At 38.3% G+C, this 17931-nt stretch overlaps 1 pseudogene; it reads right to left on the minus strand.

Annotated features, from left to right (window-relative positions):
* Nucleotides 1–4264: 4264 nt before the first annotated feature.
* Nucleotides 4265–17931, minus strand: part of LOC139043312 (centromere-associated protein E-like) — an 80023-nt pseudogene continuing 66356 nt past the window's right edge.

Here is a 17931-nt window from a genome sequence, read left to right on the forward strand (position 1 = left end):
TTTTTTTATGCTTTTTTTTTGGTGAGGAAGACTGGCCCTGAGTTAACATGTTACCAATCTTCCTTTTTTTTTTTTCCTCCCCAAAGCTCCAGTACATAGGTGTATATCCTAGTTGTAGGTCATTTTAGCTCTTCTATGTGAGACACTGCTACAGCATGGCTTGATGAGCGGTGGTAGGTCCACACTCAGGATCTGAACCAGTGAACCCCACGCCACCAAAGCAGAACATGCGAACTTAACCACTTGGCCATGGGGCCAGCGCCAATACCTTTCCTTTGACTTTTGAGGATTTTGGAATAGACTTTTTATGAATATGAGAGTTCCCTAATCAAGGCCAACTCAGGTACCTCTTTCTCGATGCAGCTGTCTTCAGCCTCCCTTTATTCACAGATCTTCAACAATTATGCTTACTCTACGACCGCCTAAGTCACATGGTATTGCAGATATTTGCTTACCCCTCTGTATAGTCAGTGGACTAAATTTGTTTAAGGTTAGGGACCATATCTTTTTCACCCTTACATTGTGATCAGCTCATATTAAAAGTATGAGTTATTTGTTTTCCAGCTACATGAGTCCCACAAAGTCAGTGCCTTTCGGTGCCTAGACCAGTGATCAGCACACAGTAGAAGGTAGTTAAATATTTGAGTATGAATGGCAGGCTCTCAATAAGTTTCCTGAACATGATTCTGCTAGGCTCTCAAGAAAATGTTTCCTATGAACAATACTGTATTTTGTCTTCTCTGGTCCTGACTTGACTTTTCAGATTTTAGCGTCGTCTGACCATCTTACTGCTTTTTAACATTCTCGCAAGTTTCCATTGCTAACTTTCATCATTGTTCCTTCACAATCTTTCATCATGACACTGAAACTCAGGTCATAAGAGTTAAGCAACATTCTGAGGGAGACATCAGCAAGATGGAGGAATACAAAGTCCCAGCTCTTCTTCCCTGACAGAGACACTGTCTTAACAGCAATACATGGACCAAAGTATCTTTGTGAGAACTTCAGAAGCCAGGTAAGAAGTTGCAGTCCCCTGGGTAAGGGCAAAGCTAACAACTTCCACCCTGAAACTAGGCAGAAGAGCCCTTTCATTTTCCCTGCGACCACCTCTCCCCCAAGCCAGCACAGCTCACCCCTGCTTACAGCTCCTCCATCGTGAGGAGCAGGGGAAAGAAAAGAGAGGAAAATTCATTCACAGTTCCGTCTTTTTGGAGAGCTGCCTGAAGGACTGGTTTCTGTCTCACTTGACCCGAACTGCTGATGGAACTGGCATGGTCTGGCACCAGACAGAGACTAGCGTGGCTCAGCACCATCAGGAGTAGGTGCCCAACTCGAAGCTTCATCCTCGGGAGGGAGGGAGGGAGGAGAACAGAGCGTGTGTCTTATGTGCCAGCGTTTTGGAGGGCTGCCATTGGGACTGGTTTCTATCTCACCTGATTTGGGGTGCTGATGGGAGCTGACGTAATTTGGATGCCTGGGGGCCAATGAGAACAAAGGAGAGTGGGGTGGCTTCCTGCTGCAGCACCAAAGAAGCTGCAGTACTACAGACAGATATTAGAGGGAGCAAGAGATTATGAGCTCCTGAAAAAGAAACTGGCAAACCTCTCTAATTGGCAAATCACACACACAAGCCTAGAGAGTCACATCTGCCCAAAAGCTTTCAGAGGGCCCACAATCTATAACTGGGCTGACTGATGAAGGTCTTCCCCTGTATGAAGCAGCCCATAAAGACTGGAAGAGGTGGCTATTTTTCAAATGCATAAAAGTCAGCAAAAAAATCAAAAGGCACACAAAGAAACAGAGAAACACGATGCAATCAAAGAAACAAACTAAATCTCCAGAAACCAACTCCAAAGAAATGGTGACCTATGAATACCTGACAAACACTTGAAAATAATAGTTTTAAGGAAGCTCAATGATCTACAAGAGAACACCAATAGACAGCTAAATGAAATCAGGAAAATGATGCACAAACAAAATGAGAATATTAAAGAGATGGAAACTATAAAAAAGGACCAAACAGAAATTCTGGAGCTGAAGAATACAAATAACTAAAATGAAAAATTCACAGAGGGGTTCAATAGCAGACTTGATCAAGCAGAAGAATCAATAAGTTGAAACCAGGTCATATGAAATTACTCAGTTAGAGAAGAAAAAAGAAAAAAGAATAAAGAAAAGTGAAGAGAGCCTAAGGTACTTATGGGACATCAGCAAGTGGACCAATATATGCATCATGGAACTTCCAGAAGGAAAGAGAAAGGGACAAAAGATTTATTTGAGGAAATAATGGCCAAAAACTTCCCAAATCTGAGGAATGAAAGATATCCAAATTCAAGAGTTAAGCAACATTCTACTAGACTGGATATCTGAAGACTGATCTTATATATATATATAATTTCTATTGAGTTCATAAGAGTTGACATCATTGTGAAATTTCAGTTGTACATTGTTTCTTGTCTGTCACCACGTAAGTGTTCTCCTTCACCCCCTATGCCCACCCCTCACCCCCCTTCCCCTGGTAACCACTGAACTGTTTTCTTTGTCCATGTGTTTGTTTATATTCCACATGTGAGTGAAATCATCTGGTGTTTGTCTTTTTCAGTCTTACTTCCCTAAGCATAATTCCCTCCAGGTCCTTCCATGTTGTTGCAAATGGGATGGATCCGTCTTCTTTTAATGGCTGAGTAGTATTCCATTGTATATATACCACATCATCTTTATCCAATCATTGGTCAATGGGCACTTGGGTTGCTTCCAGGTCTTGGCTATTGTGGATAGTGCTGCTATCAACACAGGGGTGCATATGTTCTTTGGATTATTGATTGCAAGTTGTTTAGGTAGATACCCAGTAATGGAATAACTGGATATGGTATTTCTATTTTTAGTTTTCTGAGGAACCTCCATCTTGTTTTCCATAGTGGCTATACCAGTTTGCAGTCCCACCAGCAGTGTATGAGGGTTCCCTTTTCTCCACACCCTCTCCAACTTTTGTTATTTTTAGTCTTAGTGATTATAGCCATTTAAACAGGTGTAAGGTGGTATCTTAGTGTAGTTTTGATTTGCATTTCCCTGATGATTAGTGATGTTGAACATCTTTTCATGTGTTTCTTGGCCATCTGTATATCTTCTTTGGAAAAATGTTCATATCCCCTGCTCATTTTTTGATTGTGCTGTCTTTTTGTTGTTCAGTTGTGTGAATTCCTTATATATTATGGAGATTAACTCCTTGTCAGATATATGATTTGCAAATATTTTCTCCCACTTGGTGGGCTGTCTTTTTGTTTTGATCCTAGTTTCTTTTGCCTTGCAGAAGCTCTTTAGTCTGATGAAGTCCCACTTTTTTTCTTCTGTTTCCCTTGTCTGAGAAGACCTGGTATTCAAAAAGATCCTTTTAAGTTTGATGTCAGTGAGTCTACTACCTATATTTTCTTCTAGGAGTTTTATGGTTTCAGGACTTATCTTCAAGTCATTGATCCATTTTATTTTTGTGTATGGCATGAGATAATGGTCTACTTTCATTCTTTTGCATGTGGCTGTCCAGTTTTCCCAACACCATTTGTTGAAAATACTTTCCTTTCTCCATTGTATGTTCCCAGCTCCTTTGTCAAAGATTAGCTGTCCATAGATGTGTGGTTTTCCTTCTGGGCTTTCAGTTCTGTTCCACTGATCTGTGTGTCTGTTTTTGTACCAGTACCATGTCATTTTGATCACTATGGCTTTGTAGTACACTTTGAAGTCAGGGATGGTGGTACCTCCAGCTTTGTTCTTTTTTCTCAGGATTGCTTTAGCAATTTGGGGTCTTTGGTTGCCCCATATGAATTTTAGGATTCTCTGTTCTGTTTCCATGAAGAATGTCATTGGGATTCTGATTGGGATTGCATTACATCTGTAGATTGCTTTGGGTAGTATGGACATTTTAACCGTGTTTATTCTTCCAATCCATGTGCGTGGAATCTCTTTCCATCTCTTTATGTCATCATCTATTTTTAAGACTGATTATATTTTTAATGGCCTTAAAGTCGTTTTATTACCCAGGTGAACATACCTACTACTTTGCAATACTCTTATTCAGTGGAGGAGTGAACATCGTAGAGAATCAACCTGCAGCTCTGTAATCATGTCTGGTTTGGGTGCAGAGGAGAAACCAAACTCCCAAGGGACAGGCCTGAGGGACAGCGTTATAGGAAGGCACAGTTTCACTTCACCCTAGTGAACCTGTGACAGTGTGTTAAGGTAAGGGAAATAACCAATTCATAGACTTTAACAGTGATGGCTATGATATAATTAATAATCTCTCCCTTTGAATGTCTTCTTACCAAAGAGCCAAGAATGCCTTGAAATCACTAACTGTGTTCTAAACCTTATGCAACTTGCTGTTTTATATGGTTTTTCAAAGTCATATGATATAAAAGTACTATCAGATACTCTCTAAAACCACAGTTCTTAACCTCTTATAGAGTAACAGACCTCTCAGAGAGTATGTTATAAGAAAGTAGGGACCCTAGTATCCTAGAAAACTGAATCCACACACAAAAGATAAAATTTCAGAGGTTTTACAGATTGTGTGAAGCCCATCCATAGATGCTTTATGTGTTGCGGGGAGCCCAGGTTTAGGAATTTTGTTAATTAAATGATGCTTTAATTTATGTATTATCTAAGTCACATGTGGATAACGAGATTAATGAAAATGTATACATTTTATGTATACACGGAAAGACTGGAAATTTCCTTCAATAACTTTATTCTTCACAAAATATATAAATAAATAAAACAATTCAACTTCTAAAGTATTATCACATTCAGGAAGAAGGCAGTCTATCACCATTCTAAATGACTGGAATGCCTCAATTTCTAATGGCAAAGTGCAAACTGAATTGAAATTAAGTTGGACTGTGACATCATTGCCAGGGATAGAAAAATAAAGTAACAAATACAGTCATTTCTAAATAAGGAACACTAGGCCCCTAGAAAAGTGACAGCAGAGTTTACTGAGTCTTGCACTCGGGCACAGCTTGTCCTGAGGAGGCGTGCCAAGGGCCTGGCTGAGGATCCACACTCTCTGCTCCAGCAGTTTGTTCTTCTGAGAAAAAAATAGAAAGCAAAAGTCATCTTATTAAAAAACACGTTTGGTTGCAACACAACATACAGCTTATATACAGTTTACCTTACAGCTGAGGTAATGTTTTCAAATTGATAACCCATTATGTTCTCCTGCTGTTCTTTAACATCTTTCAACGGCTTCCTCTAGCATGCTCCCAGGATGAAGTAAAAATTCCTCTCCACAACCCACAAAGTCCTGCGCATCTGGCTCTTCTCTCTCTGGCTTCACCGACTTCACCCAGAGGAACCTGTGTGCACTGCGCTCTGGCCACACGTGGTTTTCCAACCCTTCCCCTGGTTACGGTCTCTCCCAGCTGGGCCGACCCTGTTCCCTCTGCCTGAATCGCCTTCCCCTCCCCTCTTTGTTAAGCTAACTCACCTTAACCTGTTAGATCTCAGTCCCCTTCTTCAAGGAAGACTTCCTTATGTTCCTAAAACAACCTATTAAAAACTCATAGGCTTTTGAACTCTAGAACTGTACCTTTTTTGACTACTTGATCACCGTCTATACCCACTAGACTGTGAACTCCAGGAAGGCAGGGGCCATATCTGGTTTGGTTATCAATGTACCATCAGGGTGCAATATGTGACACATAGGTGGAGACCAAAAATTTCTGTTCATTGAATGAATATGTAAATGATATAAGTCTATGATCTGGCTTGTGTAAAATGAATATAATGCTACTGGAAATACTGGCCCATTGAATTGATAAGAAGGTCTTTTGCAGTAAAAGTAGTTATGTTTGTAGGATGGTGTCTCTCTGTGTCCTCGAGAGCTGCTTGTCTATCTGAGGGAAAAGTTGAAGGTTCAGGAGGCAGAATAAGACTTCCCTCGGGGTAAAAAGTGATTTCACTTCAGTGCTGTGCTTTGGAGAAACTTCTCACAGAGACAGCAAATGACATCTCTGCAGTGCAGCTTCTCCATGACATCTTCTCTTGTCTAAACTTGCCCTTTGGGGCCACAGGGGACAAATGAGTTCCAACCGTTATCCCCGATCCCCAAGTAACCAGTATATTTACCCACCTGGGCGGAGGCCTAGACTTGAGTTATCAAAATAGCGAACTGGGTGAGGTGCTGGGAAAGACTTTGATCGGCCATCAAAAAACCAAGATTTCGGTGAGTCCTTTGGCACAGGATCTTGTAAATTCCGTTCCTTGCATTGAGAAGGCGTATGCTGTCTCTCTTGAGAAGCTGGTCCGGTCGCTTTAGGAGACTTTGGAGAATTCTCACAAGTCACTTCTTTGTGAGCTTCTCTTTTAAGAGTTCTCTCCTTCCACATTTTGACCTCATTGGAAAGATGATGATTATTGCTTAAATGTGGGGAAAAATAAAAGAGACTGTAAGACTGCTCAATTCCAGAAATATATTCATATTTACATAAAATTTTTTTTCTTAATTGTGGTAAAATATATGTGACATATAATTTACCATTTTATCATATTTACATTTTAATTTCAACCTAATGCTTCCTAAGTTTGGATTATTTCCACAGTTCAGAAAATGAAATGAGGTCAATATAAATTGAAAAATTGTACTAAATCTCCGTGATCACAGAATCTTGAAAAGTATGATATTAGGTTTCAAATGAATCAGTGATGTCGTCCAGCATGGTTTATCTACTGATACTCTGTGGCAATAATTTGATAAGTTAGTCTTCTGGATGGATGAATCTTTAATGTACCTTTGTTATTTTAAAAGATATATTACACTGTGCTTTTCTGGATTACTTATAGTGTTGCTTCCCACAGGAAATGCTGCCTGCATTTATTCACTCCTTCAGAGAAGCCTGGGAAGCAATCCTAGGCCCTGCTCTCCTTTCTTTGATCAGTCAGCCAAGTGTGTTGATACAACCTCACACTTTTGGGTTCCCCCCCATTCTGCTCTAGCAGCTAGAGACGCCGTATGAGCTCATTAGGCCCCAGCTTAAAATCCTCCAGTGGTGGTAATCCTCCCGTTACATTTAGGAGACCACCCCAGCTGCCTCAGAATGACCTGCAATGTGTAATCTGGACCAGTGGCCTCTGGCATCGCATCTTGCACTTACTCTGCCTCATTCTGTATGCTCTGGCCACACTGCATGTCTTTCTGTTCCACTTTCCTCTTTGACTCAAAGCCTGTGCACATGCTGTTCCCTCAGCCTAGAAGGCTTAGCCATCTCTACTGTCATCAAGCCTAACTGCTACTCATTTTCAGATCTACTCTTACATATTAGTTTCTTGATCACCGCCCCTCCCCACATCTAGATAAGGTCTGATCCCTCTGTTGGACCCTTTCATAATGTCCTGTTTGCTTTTTTTGTTGTTTAATAGCCTCACACAGAACAGTAGCTATTTGCATATTTATTTAATGCCTATTTTTCTTCTATTGCATCATTAGTAAAGATTAGCACAAGATTCTAATCTTTGGTAGAAGCCAATTAATTAAATTTTTTACAACTGTTTATAAAGGTTAATGGGCTACAATAATGGACCTGAGGGATTCTCCTTTGAGTAAAGCCTCACTGACTTGGGCATATTTGTGGCATATTTAAGCTCCCCTCAAAGATCTTGGTTTACTTTTTGGTTCTTGGCTTAGTTAAAAACAGGCTTAGCTAAAATCAGTTGATGGGCCAGCCCTGTGGCCTAGTGGTTAAGTTCCGGGCACTCCACTTTGGCAGCCTGGGTTTGGTTCTCGAGTGTGGACCCACATCACTCTGTTAGTGGCCATGCTGTGCTGGCAGCCCACATACTAAAAATAGAGGAAGATTGGCATGTTAGCTCAGGGCGAATCTTCCTCAGGAAAAAAAAAAGGTCAGTTGATGGATAGCAAACCTCTGGAATGGTGCTACCATATTCTCATTCCTTTTCAAAAAGACACATTACATGAGCTCTAAAATTTACTTCCCCTATATGTGTGAGGGGTTGCCCACTGCAAAAAATATATATGCATGTGTAGGCATCATCCTCTCCCACACATACCACCATAAGCATAATTCCTGTATCAGGTAAGCAGATCTTACCTTAACATTTCATTCCTTTGCTTTGTTAACTGTTCATTTTGCTGCTTTAACTTAGAAATTTCCTTTTCTAGCCGTATATATTCACTTTTCAAAATAAGAGCTTTTGTGCTTTGTACAATGCCGCTGCCACCCCCACAGGTTAAGGGTTTCCTTGAAGGCTGAGAATCAGTATGTTCTGATATCACTGTGGGAGGCAAACACACAGACAGGTGATAATTTTAATTATCTCCAAAGTTCACAATAAAGGAAACATTAGTAAGTTCAATAAATCACTATAAAAAACAAAACATCTCAGCACCATCTCCCTGAACGTCACCCTTGACTTCCTCCTCTTCCCTCACCTCCTATGCCAATTCCATCATGGATTCTAAGTATCTGCGGAACCCCTGCTTCTCTCCACCCACTATCTCCACCACCACCACCTGCTAGGATCACTCACGGTGACGGCAGCAGTCGGAGCTGCCCTTCACTGTCTACTCTCGACGCCAGTGGGGTCCCCTGGAGGGCTGCTTCCACCACACAGCGTGTGTGGGGTCCACCCCAAGGCAGTCAATGTGCTCCCAATACTCAACACGTATTTGTTAACTAAATAAACCTTAGACTGCTATTAAAGAATATACTATCCAGTATTTTACACCATATGTGTACAAGTAATGTAAAGAACTGTTTTGTAAATTTTAGGTAAAATTGCATAAAAGTGTGAGGTGCTTAGAAAGTGGAATGATCCACTGGGTCACTGACTGTTTACAAGGGAGGGGCAAGATGAGTGTGGGGAAGACACTCAATGTCCATTTCCTTTTGAATTATTCTGAATTCAGGTACAACACGTACCTGAAAGTCACAAATTAGAAGGAATCATCCTGACCCTTCTCTAACAACAAAAGTTCTATTTTTACCCCTTGAAGTTTTCCAGGTAGGAGCTGCAATTATCCTGCAATGGACACTAGGGCAGTTCAAACTAAACAAGCACCAGACAATGCGTGGACAATAATACACACAAACATCATCTTGCATTTGCCTGACATTTAGAATTTTCAGTGTGCTTTCACACACAACTTTTAGCCTGATCCTTACAAGTCTATATCCAATCTAGAAGGTCAGGCGTTCTCCTCATGATTTCACAGGCTGTTAAGTGAGGGCAGTCAGCTTAGAGAACTGTTCGTGACGTTATTTCGATGCTGGACCCACTACACAAAGCTGCCCCAAGTACTGTTCAGCATTCTCTCTTTTCAAATGAAACATAAGAGACAGAAATATGGGAAAAGATACAGTTTGAGGAATGTATATGCAGAAATTTGATGATTAGATTTGAAAACTGTATCTAAGATAAGTTTCAAAGAGTTTGCCAGTAAGCATCAAGTCTGTATTTTCAGTACCAACAACAAGTAGGATAATATTTACTGTATACTGACTATGTTTTTACAGTGCACATGGTTAAAATCTATTAAGATATGCTTGTGTTTTATTGGGAAGGGTATGTCTACCTTGACAGGTAAGTCATTCTTGTATACTACTGAAGGTATCTTCACTAATATGTAAAGATCTGATAGTGCACAGGTTACATTCATAGTTTTTAAGAATCTATAATGGATAAATAGTTGAGATTACAGGAAACTTAAGGAGGTATCACAGGATAAATATGATCTCAATGAATTCATTTTAAAAATAGTTCTTTATAAATTAGTGATTAACAGGTTTATTCTTGACTGTCATATATATAGTAGCAGTCTTCAAAATGTGTAAGTATACTGAGAAGTAAGATGGAAAAAGATCTGGAAATATCAGCATTTTCTACTTACTTGAAGTATCTTGGGCCTGCTGATTTCGTCTAAGATTTTCTCTCAATAGCCTTATAACTTCTTTTTGATGTTCTACAGTGGCTTTTGTACAAGTAATTCTATTAAGAATAACAACAGAAATATGTAAAAGGCCAGCAACTAATTTTTAATGGAAGAATAAACAGAACTGCTGTCAAGAATTTTCTGATAAGATACATCACATTGATATGATATGCATAAGCAGCAGTAGGTAAGCCCTCACGATACCCCCTGGTATCATGCACTTTATAGCCATAAATAACACCATCAAATTGGAAGTGTTCTGTTTGGCTGCAGGGGCAATTTTTTTTTAACATTGAGAAACCAATTCTTTTAAAATTTCTGAAAGCCCAATAGGTATCATTAACTGGATATTGAGCAAAATTACATTCAGGGGCACCATAAAACAAATAATTGGGTTGTTATCATGAGGTCCTAGAAACCTCTTGAAGGTACAACAATTACCAAAGCGTAAAACCAAAAGCACCTTCCTGTATATACTGTAAGGAAAGCACACTCGACTGCAGCTCTGATCTGAGGTGACACAGTCAGAGGTCACAGTCTGCTCATTGCACCCAGGAGAAAAAGACATTCTGTTAATTATTTGCTTGAGTGTTAATTGGCAATGCTAAATTATGAGACTTTCTGCCTTTCTTAGAGACTGAAAGTATCTGCTGATTCTATTCTATATAAAATTGCTTTGCATTTATTTAAAAAATTTTTTTTCTTTTGAGGAAGATTAGCTAGCCCTGAGCTAACATCTGCCACCAATCCTCTTTTTGCTGAGGAGGACTGGCCCTGAGCTAACATCGGTGCCCATCTTCCTCTACTTTATATGTGGGATGCCTACCACAGCATGGCTTGACAGGTGATGTGTAGGTCCACACCTAGGATGGTGAACCCTGGGCCACCGAAGCGGAATGTGCAAACTTAACCACCGTGCCACTGGGCTGGCCACTAAAATTGCCTTTTTAATGATGCTCCACTAAAACCAACAGTCCTATCAATAGAAGGCTGGTTAGAATGCATGAAGATTCAGAGTGCGACTTTTTGGGCAAAATTAGATATCATCATTAAACATTTATTAAACATTTACAGGAAGAATAAAAAGTGTGAGGAGTCAGAGGTGACATATTAATAAGTGGCAACATTATATTTCTAATTCAGTTTCCTTGACTCTCTGTTTAATGTTCTTTTCATTATGCTATACCACAAAGAACTTTAGGCATGCTATTGTATATGGTACTATACATAAATAAATCAATAAAAAGGGAATATGCTCTTGGGCACTAAGTACTACAATTTAAAAGGAAATAAAACCTTACACAAAAATACAATAGGAAGAACAAATGAAATTAAGAGAACCAACAGAAACCTTAGACAAACTGCTAAAAACACACACACGTTCTTAATATTCACTTTCAAACAAAAAAGGCCATTTTTAAGCTGTTCCTATATGATTGAACAAGAAGTATCCAAAGACATAGTATGTCAGTAATTGATCAGAATTGTGCTTGTTTTCAAAACCTTTGCATACATAATGAGAATTTAATAACTTTAAAATCTGTAGATGTTTGTATTTATTTTATAAAAAGCAATAACAATATCTTAATATATTTTAAATTTATACAGTTTAGAAAGGAAGTTTAAGCTACTAAAGTCATATTCAATTAAGACAAAGACATACTCCTTTTCAAACTCCTTGGCATTTCTCATCTTCTCTAGGTCTATTTTCACCAGCTTTGTTTTGAGCTCTTCAATTTCTTCTTTATAGGGCTTAGCTCCTAAAGCAACTTTGTCCTAAAGGTTTTAGAGAAAAGAGAAATAAAGTAATTTTAGAGCAGTTTCAAAGACTTGTTAACTACCTAATATAGTAGGAACATTTTAAAACAGCAAACTCCAAACATATGAAAAGGAGGAAAGGCACAAATTTTAACCCTAAAATGAGTAACAAATAGATATTTGATGTGAAGTACATGTGAAGCTATTGGAAGCTAATGTGTAATTAGAAAACCTATGACTTCTATTTCTTAAAACAAATATTTTTCCCAATTAAAAAACAATATACTTAAACAAAATGAAACAGAAAGGTTGAAACGAATGAAATGGGTAGATAAAGGTAAATCAGGAAAATAAGACAAGAGATGAACAGTAATATAAATATCAAAGTAGAACTGAATTCAAGGCACAAAATATTATATAACATTATTGGGGATATTCTGTACTCAAGGTTGGTTCAATCTAGCCATACATCTACTTCGACTCAGAAAAAAAATCAGTCATATATACATACAAACATATACAAAAATCTTTTTTAATAAATAGGTTTAACTTTTTAGAGCAATTTTAGGTTTATAGACAAATTGAGCAGAGTACATAGAGTCCCGGTAATACCCGTGTCCTCCCCTAGTTTCTCCTATTATTAACATCTTAGTGTGGTATGATTGTTACAAATGATGAGCCAATATCGATACATTATTAACTGACGTTCACAGTTTACATTAGAGTCTATTGTTTGCATTGTATAGTCCATGGGTTTTGACAAATGTATGACACGTGTTCATCATCACTGTATCATGCAGAATAGTTTCACTGCCCTAAAAATCTCCTGTGCTCCACTTATCCATCCCTCCACCCTCCCCCAGAACCCTTAGTAATCATTGATCTTTTCCTGTTCGCCTAGTTTTGCCTCTTCCAGAATGTCATACAGTATGCAGTGTTTTTAGATGGGCTTTTTAAAATTAGCAATGTGCATTTAAGGTTCCTCCATGTCTTTTGTGGCTTGATGGCTCATTTCTTATTATTGCTGAATAAATCATTCATTTCTTTTATTGCTGTTACCACAGCCATACTATGGATTACTATTATATATTGAATACAAAAATAAACCCATCTAAATAGGGACCCAGAGAGCTCTTCATTCCTCTAGGCGTTACCCCCAGTGCCTATAAAAACATTTGCACACACACGTAGTTAGCAAAGACTAAAAAGATGCAAGCTTCCATAGCTGAGATGCTCAGCTTAAGGAGGTTGCTGACTAGGTCAGATAAGCCCATTCTGGGAGGAGCCCAGTATTTGCTCAGTCATGGCACCAGTAAAATACCCTGGCTTTCTGGACCAGATGCTGATATCAGGGACTCCTTGAGCATATGACTGGCTGGAGTGGTGTCAGTTTTGTAAGAAACTGCCAAACTCTCTTCTAAAGTGGCTACTGTACCACTTGCATTCCCACCAGCAGTGAGCAAGAGCTCCTGGCCCCACTCCTTGCCAGCATTTAGTGTAGTCAGTGTTCCGGATTTTGGCCATTATATTTTGAGATACAGTGGATGTACAGTGGTATCTCATTGTTTTTTAATTTGCAATTTTCTAATGACATATGATGTGGAGCATCTTTTCATATGCTTATTTGCCATGTGTGTATCTTCTCTGGTGAAGTGTCTGTTCAGATCCATTGCCTATTTTTAAATCAGGCTGTTTGCTTTCTAATTATTGAGTTTTAAGAGTTCTTTGTATATTTTGGATAACAGTTCTTGAAAGATATGTGTTTTGCAAAGATTTTCTTCCAGTCTGTGGCTTGTCTTTCATAGGGCAAACATTTTTAATTTAAATGAAGTCCAGTTTATCAATTTTTTTCCTTCATAGATTATGCTTTTGGTGTTGTATGTAAAAAAATGTCAATGCCAAACCCAAGGTCACCTCGATTTTCTCCTACGTTATCTTCTAGGCATTTTCTAGTTTTGTGTTTTAGATTTAGGTTACAATCAATTGAGTTAATTTTTGTGAAAGGTGCCCAGTTGTTCAGCACCGCTAGTTGATAAGACTACCCTTTTCCATTGAATTGCCTTTGCTCTTTTGTCAAAGATGAACTGACTATATTTGTGTGTATATATTTCTGGGCTCTCTATTTTGTTCCATTGATCTATTTGTATACATTTTGATTTAAAAGTTCAAAGAACTCTAAAAATATTTATTCATTTATGACACCTAAAAGAAAATTTCAATATATTCTAAAAATGGAGAAATTGCAGTAATTTTTTTGCCACAATATAATGAAATAAATTAGTCATATATAACAGTTTTAAAACAATTCTTGAGTAAAAGAAATTGAAATTGGAAATACTCTCTTAGAAATGAAAGACAGTGAGAATTCCTTATTTCAAACACATGACGTGTGCCCAAGCTGCACTCAGAAGCGCTGACAGCCTTAAACATCCTCTAGCCGCCTGAGGAGTCTGAGCGCCTGTGTTCTCAGTGAACAGCACCTGCTCATCCTATTTTAGATGGAGTCTGCTGAGAAACTTTCTTTGCTCTACCAGAAAAAGAATTCCTTTGAGATTCTGATTTGAATTACATTAACTTTAGAAATTAATTTGGGAAAAACTGATGGTTGTACAGTATTTAGGTTACAACCTAGGAAATAGCATATTTCTTATTTTAAACCACATGCTCTCCTATATTTCCTTTTAGAGTTTTGTTGTTCTTTTCATATATGTTGCCTCATTTTTTGTTAAGGTTAGTCACTTGAGCATTTTATATTTTGTGCCAGTTATAAATAAGATCTTTTTTTCCCACTGTGCAGGATGTCCCTAAAGTACTAGCACAGTTTGAATTTTTAACAAATTTACTGCTACTTGATATAAATAATTTGTAAAGATACAACAGAGGAAATGTATCAAGATTTAAACAAAACTGTTAATGAGTCATTTGTTCAAATTACTTTCTTCTATATTCACTTAATAAACCCTACATTATATTGGACAGCTATATCCAGGTGAATTAAAATAGTGGTGAATAGGTTAAAAGTTAATATCTTTGCATTTTACTATGCCAAATCTCGAGTTAAATATACTGTTGCATTTTATAGAATATTTATATAAAATACAGAAACAGATTCTTAAAAATTCAAACTGTATAAAGATTTTATGGATACCCTATACTTTGCTTTCTTTCCTCATGGATGCTGTACAATGGCATACTCTATTATATTATCTAAATGGTTACTTTTAGTATGCAGGAAAGATATTCCTCTCTCCATAGACACCTGTACCAATCTATACTGAGTGTGGAGAAATTTGTCGCTTACTCCCTTTTTCTTGAAACACTAGCTTCACTTATATGAAGAAACTGGAACCACTCTGTTGCCCAGACCCCCTTTTCTTTTTCACTCACTGGCTGCTCCATCTCAGTATCATTTGGTTACTCCACATCTCCTCTCCATTATGCTTATGCCCTCGTCCAGTCTCATGATTTTTATACGCTGATGATTCCCCAAACTTAAACCTCTCGCCTATATCTTGCTCAGACTCAGATATTCAATTGCCTAAGTCATATCTCAACTTGGGTGTCCCCAGTGGGCATTTCCAATTCAGCATGTCCAAAACTGAACTTTCCTGGTTTCAAACTTCCTCTTCTGGCAGTCTTTCCCATTTCCGTATGTAGCAACTCTATCTTCTTGGCTGCTCAGGCCAAAAACTTTGGAATCATCTCTGACTCCAAGAAATACGAGAGGTACGTGTTTGGCTTTCTCTTTGATAAATTGAATCTAAATATTTTGCAAAAAAAAAGAAATATGAGAGGAAGAGACATGTGCCACTTCTGGGCCAGAGCCTTTATGAGTACAGATTTTAAGACAATTTTTAGCTTCTCCATCTTGTCCCTTTTCTGTGAGCCTGAGCACGGACAGCTTACAACTGGGCTTTAACCATGCAGATGAAAACAGCACCAAGGAAGTGCTGGAGAAACAAGATGGGAGAAACGGGGGCCTCTGAATGACCATGTGGAAAGGAGCCACTTGCCAAGCTGGAACCCACACTTTTACGTGTGAAATAAGCTTCTGTTTTGTTTGAGCCATTGCATTTTGTGGTTCCCTTTGTTGTAGGAGCTGGCACGTCACTAACAAACACGCCTTCCTGGATTCTATTTTCAAAGGGCAGCCTTTAAAAATTTAAGTCAGACTATATCATTTTGCCAAAATCCTCTGATGACTTCCCATCTCATCCAGAATAAAACCCAAAGTGCTTACAAATAGCTTTCAAGATGCTTTATGATTTGGCTCTCTGCTACTTCTCACCTATTTCCCCTTCTATCCTTGCCCACGCTGCTCAGGAGACGCTGGCTTTCTTGCTGTTTCCTTGAATACATCTCAACTACTTCTGTGTTGTGGCCTTCGCATTTGCTACTTCTTTTGCCTAGAAGGCCCTTCCCTACCAGACAGCTCACACCATCACTTCGTCATCTTAATTGTGCGGCTCTCCTCAACTCCCCTTACAAAATCACACTCCTACTCACACCCACTCTCACCCTGCACCTATATACCTCTGTCTGGCTTAATATTTTTCCATTGCACTTCTCACCGTTTAACAAACATATATACTTGTTTATTTTCTGACTTCATGAAGCAGAATGTAAGCCTCTTCAAGGAGGCTTTATTTTTTTTCCATTGCAGTACACATGGCATCTAGAACAATGACCAACACATAGTAGGTATTCAACAAATACTTGCTGAATGAATAAAAATGTGATCATTTAGTTATTTAAAGTATTAAAAAATTACTCTCAAGGATTTTAAAGCTTTACAGTTGATTTTCTTGGTTTTTAGCTATACTAACAATTTCTAAAAACAAAATTAAGATTATTTTCTCTTGCCTCTCTGTTTCATGTCTCATTGAAAGAACCAGAATTTTTAGAACAATGTTAAATAATGAAAAGAGTAGGCATTCTTGGCTTGTTTCTAATTTTTGAATGAAGAGAAGAGACACTGGAGCAGGAACAGTGAACAAAATGCCTATTAGGATCCGACCCAAGTAGCAGAAGAGTGAGAAGTAGCTGTGGCTCAGACGAGGAAGGAAGGCTGTGATGAAGGAGGGTGCGACTTGTGTAACGGCATTCAAGCTCAAAAACATTTCAACTCTGCTCTTTCTAGAGAAAACAGGTTAGATTAAGCCCATAGGCTACCAGGTGGGACTCAATAACAGGGGATTAAGTAGAAAAAAATATAATTTTAAAATGTACTTATCTAACAGAGTATTAAATATTTAGATAAGAAGCATATTTTTTTGAAAAATAAAAAGAAAGTCTCAACAAGAAAAAAACCAACAACTCAATTAAAAAGTGGGCAAAGGATCTGAACAGAGATTTCTGCAAAGAAGATATATGGATGGCCAACAGGCTCATGAAAAGATGTTCAACATCATTAGCTATCAGGGAAATGCAAATCAAAACTACAATGAGATATCACCTCCCTCTGGTCAGAATGGCTATAATTAACAAGACAGGAAACAACAAGTGTTGGAGAGGATGTGGAGAGAAAGGAACCCTCAAACATTGCTGGTGGGAGTGCAAAGTGGTGAAGCCACTATGGAAAACAGTATGGAGATGCCTCAGAAAATTAAGAATAGATCTACCATATGATCCAGCTATCCCACTGCTGGGTATTTATCCAAAGAACTTGAAAACACAAAGGCATAAAAGATATATGCACCCCTATGTTCATCACATCATTATTCACAATAGCCAAGGCTTGTAAACAACCTAGGTGCCCATCAAGGGACGAATGGAAGATGTGGTATATATACACAATGGAATACTACTCAGCCATAAGAAATGATGAAATCTGGCCATTTGTGACAACATAGATGGACCTTGAGTGTATTATGCTAAGTGAAATAAGTCAGAGGGAGAAAGTCAAATACCATATGATCTCACTCATAAGTAGAAGATAAAAATGACAAACAAACACAGAGCAAGAGAGACTGGATTGGTGGTTACCAGAAGGGAAGGGAGGAGGGGGAAGGGCAAAAGGGGTGATTAGACACACGTGTGGTGATGGATAATTGGTCTTTGTGGGGTGAACATGATGTAATCTACACAGAATTCGAAATATATTATGATGTACACCTGAAAGTTATATAATGTTATAATCCAATGTTACTGCAATAATAAAAAATTAAAAAAAAACATATTTATGAAAAAATGTTGCAATATACTACTAGAGATATACAAACATACATCCTCTA

Source organism: Equus asinus, unplaced genomic scaffold (assembly GCF_041296235.1).
Source record: "Equus asinus isolate D_3611 breed Donkey unplaced genomic scaffold, EquAss-T2T_v2 contig_2, whole genome shotgun sequence".
Lineage (NCBI taxonomy): Eukaryota > Metazoa > Chordata > Mammalia > Perissodactyla > Equidae > Equus > Equus asinus.